General features: G+C 50.6%; 1 pseudogene; it reads left to right on the forward strand.

Annotated features, from left to right (window-relative positions):
• The first annotated feature begins 4,170 nt into the window (after nt 1-4,170).
• LOC144757804 (frizzled-1-like) lies at nt 4,171-4,865 on the forward strand (annotated as a pseudogene).
• The last annotated feature ends 1,135 nt before the right edge of the window (nt 4,866-6,000 follow it).

Below are 6,000 nucleotides of genomic sequence, written 5' to 3' on the forward strand. Positions count from 1 at the left end.
TGAATGGGGAGGGTTTCCTCCTGTCCACGAATTAGGTTCAGATTAAAATCTCCCGTTATAATCATGTTTTCCCTTGGGTAGATTGATTTCAATGACTTGATTGTGGTGACGAGTTGTTTTATCCTTTTCCCTTTCTGTTTTCCGCAGGGGTGCATGTAGAGATTCACAATCAGGAGACCCAAGTTAGGGGAAATTTCCACTTAAATACATTGCATCCATGGGGAGTCTAAGTTGATGCAAGTTGGTGACCAGGTGAAATCTGTTGATGAGAAAATGGATAGGCCCCCTTTGGCCCTACCGGAGCGTCCATCCTTCTGGGCTGGGACGAATAATTCTTTGTATCCCACTAGAGGTGAGTTTTTGCCATGTTTCTTGAAACAATAGTATTTTGAATTGGGTTGTAAACTCAATAAAATCGTCTTCCTCCAGCTTCGCATTTAAACCATTGATGCCTCTGGGATAAGCCTGACTGCTCTGCAAAGCTACCAACGGGGTGAGCCGGGGTTATCTTCAGTGTGTAACTCCCTTGCCCTGACTACAGTGATGGAGTCTGCCTGGCCAACCAGAAACACCCTTTATAACATGCTGCACAAATACTTTTCACTTTGCCTGTACCTAAAGCCTGACTGCTTTTGTGCGAAGCTCCCTGAAGGCTAAGCACAGGTTCATTTAGGGACTGTGTGTGGTTCACCCTGAGAAGGATTGTGGCTGTTGATCGAATAGAGTTTCACCCCCTCAACCAATAACACAATTTGTTACACAAGATATACCATGCAATCCAACCTCAAGAAATAGGCTTGCTGGTTCATGCGTTAGCCAAAATTTAGCACAGTTTAGATACATCTTTAGGGTCTTAGATGTTAGAAACTTGCTAATCGTGTCAGAAAGTTCCTTTTGTTCTCTCTGACCATTACATGCCTTGGTGCATTTATTTTTTTCATTGTTTATGGTTACTGTTTGTATTTTATACACTGCAATAAGACTTTAAAATATACATTTTGAATTATACATCCCATTTCGTAATGCTATTAGGTCTCGGCCTGCTTAGGCTGCGCTTGCGCAGTCTCGCTGGGCGAGCAATTATGTGTTTTATAGGGGGGTAAACGAGCCAGCTCTTCTCCATTGGATGGCTTCCTAATCGGCGGCCAGCCATTGGAGAAGAGCCTTGTCTGTCCCTTTAAGCCCCGTCCGTTTCAGATTGAGGGGCGTGTTTTTTGCTGTCCTTTTTCTCCGTGACGTCTTCAGTCACTCAACAAAAAACACGCCCCCCAGTCTGAAAAGGACGGGGCTTGCTCCCTCTCGAGGACACAAACTTTGTGTTGGCAATGCTTTAAGCCCTGTCCTTTTCAGACTGGTGGGCATGTTTTATGTTGTTGACATTTTTCGAAAAACACGCCCCCAGTCTGAAAAGGACGGGGCTTACAGTGTGAGCACTTTGTGCCTTGATCCGCCTTGATCGAAATGTCGATAAGAGAGGTGCCGGTATCGGGTTGCTTCTGCGTGTCTGCGCCGAGAGGTGTGTTATTGTGGAAACTGCTTGCCCCTCGCTCTCTGCTAGCACAGATTTTGAACCTCTGACTGCTCGTCACTCTTCCGTTCCTTGAGCCCTTTGCAGTTTGTGTTTTATACCTACCTAGCCTCAGCACCAGTATCCCCCAGCTTCACTGTCAGAGCTTTACAAGTTCTCGTCATCATCAACGTAATCCTTACAGTAGGTTCTTACGTTTCACACAGTTCATAAGATTTAAATACACGTTCTAAAGCACTTCAAAGGGAGGTGCTTATTACCCAGTGAAATGAAACCCGCTTTTATTTAAATAGAAAGAAAGGCAGGCTCCGCCGAAATTCAAGCCGCCCACATGCAGGTAGCACGGAGATCTCTCCAGAAGACACATCAGTGAACTCTAAACCATGGTGTCAGGCGCAAGAGCGCTCAATTACAGGCAGGGGAGACCTAATTGGTCACTGTATGCTGGGAATAGTCCACACACGGCGAACGAGTCCTTGCACCACCCGAGTAGCGATTCAAAAACCGACTAATCACTTCCTACATCTTCTAAAACATACAAAAGTACGTTTTCGTTCTAAAACAATGACAAAGGAGACTGGCTTCTGATGCAAAGAATAGTTAGAATTTAAAAGAAAAAACACGCACCAGTGAAAATGAAAAAAGCGTAAGGAGAAAGCAAAATAAATAGAGGCAGCGCAGCTGCAGTGACAAGCACATATTATTTGGTTACGGGAACACCCCTAACCGCAATGCCATCCACCTTCCATGGCACAACAGTGTGCGATTGGGGAGTGGCCACCCGTTCCGTACCCATGTACAAGCACATGTGCCCGGAGCACCCGATGGAAACAGATGAGCAGTACAAATGCGAAACCCCATTGCATTGCCGTGGGGGGGAGACATTTTACTAAACTTTCCCTCATGAAAGGCTGATATGGGTCAGACTCGCAGATGAGATTTGCATTGTGGGGAAATAATGGCGACAAGAGAGTTGCCGGTATCGGGTTGCTTCTGCGTGTCTGCGCCGAGAGGTGTTTCCTTACCTTCAGTTACTCTGAGCTCTGCAGCAGAAAGAGGGGGAGGAGGAAGGAGGTAGATGGAGGGTGCGGGCTGAGCTGGCGGTCTCCAGCTCTCATGTCTTGGCCATCCTGCGGCAACCACCGGAGAAGGCAGGCTCACAAGAAGGAGGGCAAAGGGCACACGGCCACTGCGGGTGTCTTCAGACCTTCGGGTGCCAGTCCACGTGGGCACATCTCTGAGCAGGGAGGACGCTTGCAGCGTGTCAGGTGGCGGTTTTCCGCCGTTCAAACACCACAACATTCATGCGGGAATACTCACTTCCGGCCGGAAAGAGTATCCCGGTCTAGACCTCCGGCCAATGACAGCGCTTCCGGGGGACTAGGGTTAAAGGCAGGAAGCACCTCCGGGTCGGCGCTTCTGATTCCGCTTTCTGGATTGTGCTCGGAGCTCAAGCTGACGGCATCGGACTGGTTCTGCCGTACCCTGATCCCTGGAGTTCCACGGCATGACTAGTCACGGTGACGCCTGCCCCTAGCCTCCTGGCGTTGCGTGACATCCTTCTGGCCGCATTTCGAGTACCAGCGTGTGCTGCGCTGTCTAGTACTTCTTCGAGCCCTCGGGGCTCAGACTACCTTGCGGGGTTTCTATCTCCACTTGATCCGGTTGCTGTGTGCAGGAGCGCAGTGCTCCGTTGTTGGATTAACCCTATCCTGGCGCAGGAGCGCTGCTGCATGTCTGTTAGCAAGCGCAGAAGCGCTGTGACAGGCTTTATTTGTTTTGTACTTTACTTACGCAGGAGCGCTGCTGCATGTTCTGTTAGCAAGCGCAGGAGCGCTGTGACAGGCTTTGTTTGTTTTGTACTTTACTTACACAGGAGCGCTGCTACTAGTGACCTGACGCATGACGCGTAGGAACACTGCTGTTCTATTGCATGTGCCTCAGGAGCATTGTTCAAACATGCATTGGGCCGCGCTATAGCGCTTACCCTGGAGTTTTGTTATTGGTCACTTATGCGCAGGAGCGCCTTCTGTTGTTTCTTTGTTATTGGTGGTTCTGGCACAGGAGCGCTTCCTTTCGTTTATACTACAAGGCACCAAGGTACCTGGACGCTACGTTGTGACGTCTTCCTGGGTTCGGCACGAGTGTGTCTTGGTGAGTACCGGAGCCAAGGGCTCCATCCTGCATGCGTGTTGTGGAGTGTTCTGCTGCAGAAATAGTACCTATTCCTCATCTGATCTCCTCTTGTTTCCCAGCTGTGCCAAGACCCTGCCCTTCGACCCGTCCACCAAGGCCACTCCCGTTATTTATTTGGCCCCCTTCCCTGGATCCATCCAATCCGTGACGGGTGTTGTTCCCTGTGGGGGTTGTTTGGGAACAGGGGCGGTGGTCCCTGTCGTCTCTGCAGTATCGCTTCACAAGCCCAGGTGAGTCTTGTGGGGCACCTGACACAGCGGACTGAGGCTCCCTCTGAAGGGAAGGCGAGCCACTGCTGCAGGGAGGGGCCTGGCCCTGCCTCTCCTTAGCGCAGGCAGCCAATAGCCTGAGGTCAGGTATGCTCGGTGGCGGCCTGATAGCAGCATGACCTGAGCACAGGTAAACAATGGCTTTGCTTTCTTGGGTCCTGACCCAATTGGTTACTCATGCTGCTGTACTTCTTCAGCATGGCCTCGTCCATCTGGTGAGTTATCTTTCTCACCTGGTTCCTGGCGGCTGGCATGAAGTAGGGCCACAAAGTCATTGGAGCCAACTCGCAGTACTTCCACTGGCTGCTTGGAATGTGCCCGCTGTCAAGACCATCAACAGCTTAGCCATGGGACAAGTGAACGTCGATGTGCTGAGCGGCGGCTGCTTTGTGGGCATCAACAGCGTGGACGCTCTGCGTTGCTTCGTGCTCTTCATTGGCACCTCCTTCCTGCTGGCTGGCTTTGTGTCACTTTTCCGCATTCGCACCATCATGAAGCACGATGGCACAAAGACCGAGAAGCTGGAGAAGTTGATGGTGCGCATTGGCATCTTCAGCGGGCTCTACACCGTGCCTGCCACCATCGTAATAGCCTGCTACTTCTACGAGCAGGCCTTCTGGGAGCAGTGGGAGCACGCCTGGGTCACTCAGAGCTGCTAGAGCTACGCCATCCCCTGCCTGCCAGCTGGCCACGGCCACCGGCACTTGAGCCAGGACTTCACGGTCTTCATGATCAAGTGGAAGCTGCCCACGGTAAGCCGGGCTCTGACGCCGCTTCAGGGAGGGAGGGGCGGAGGCTGCCTGTGGGCAGCTAAGGACGGTGATGTGAGAGTGTGTACGAGGAAGGCGGCGGGGTGGGGGCTTGGAAAGTGAGGGGCAGAGACTCGGCGAGTGTCCCGAAGTGACTGAGGGGCTCAAACTGTTAGGAGTCAGTGGATGCATGAGTCAGTGGGTGGATAGAGTACAGTGGTAGATATATGTTTCATTGAGTTAATGGAGTTGAGTGGTGGTTGGGTGGATGGAGTCAGTGAATGCATGAGTTGGTGGGTGGATGGAGTACAGTGGTGGATGGGGTCAGTGGGTGAATGTGGATGAGTGATGGTTGGGTGGATGGAGTCAGTGGGTGGATAAAGTTGAGTGGTGGTTGGTTGAATAGAGTTGGTGGATTCATGAATTGATGGTTGGACGTATGTGTCAGTGGGTGAATGGAGTTGAGTGGTGGTTGGGTGGATGCATGAGTCAGTGTTATGTTAACAATTTTTTGTTATGTTATGTTATGTTAACCGTTTTTATAGAGGGCACAGCTGCCCCAGCAAAGGGGCGTCCCAGGGCTAGCCACAAAGAGGGCACAAACAACAAATACCAGACTGAGAAATATCAAAAGGACCGATCCCATTTATAGTGAGGTGAACAGAAAGGTCTTGATAGCTTTCCTAAAGGCAAAAAGGTAATCAATAGCACGTGGATGCATGAGTCAGCGGGTGGATGGAGTCAGTGGATGCATGAGTTAGTGGGTGGTCCAGTTGAATGGTAGTTACATTGATGAAGTTAATGGAATGCACGAGTCAATGGGTGGCTGGAAGGAGTTTTATGTTTGAATTGAGCCAGTGGATGGTTGAATTGAGTTAGGTGTTGGATGGGTGGATTGTATGTTTGATGGATGATTCAGTAGGTGGGTATATGTCTGGATGGGTGAATGGATGGAAGATGTGTGGCTGTGTGTGTGTGTGGCTGTGTGTGTGTGTAGCTGTGTGTGTGTGTAACTGTGTGTGTGTAGCTGTGTGTGTGTGTGTGTGGCTGTGTTTGTGGCTTGTGTGTGGGTGTGGCTGTGTGTGTGTGTGTGTGTGTGTGGCTGTGTGTGTGGCTGTGTGTGTGGCTGTGTGTGTGGCTGTGTGTGTGTGTGGCCCTGTGTGTGTGGCTCTGTGGGTGTGTGTGTGCCTCTGTTCCCTGGTTGTGATTGTTTTTCTTGCCTCTCTTCCCTGGTTGTAATTGTTTTTTCTTGCCTCTC

The sequence above is a fragment of the Lissotriton helveticus genome, chromosome 1_1, assembly GCF_964261635.1.
Source record: "Lissotriton helveticus chromosome 1_1, aLisHel1.1, whole genome shotgun sequence".
Taxonomy (NCBI): domain Eukaryota; kingdom Metazoa; phylum Chordata; class Amphibia; order Caudata; family Salamandridae; genus Lissotriton; species Lissotriton helveticus.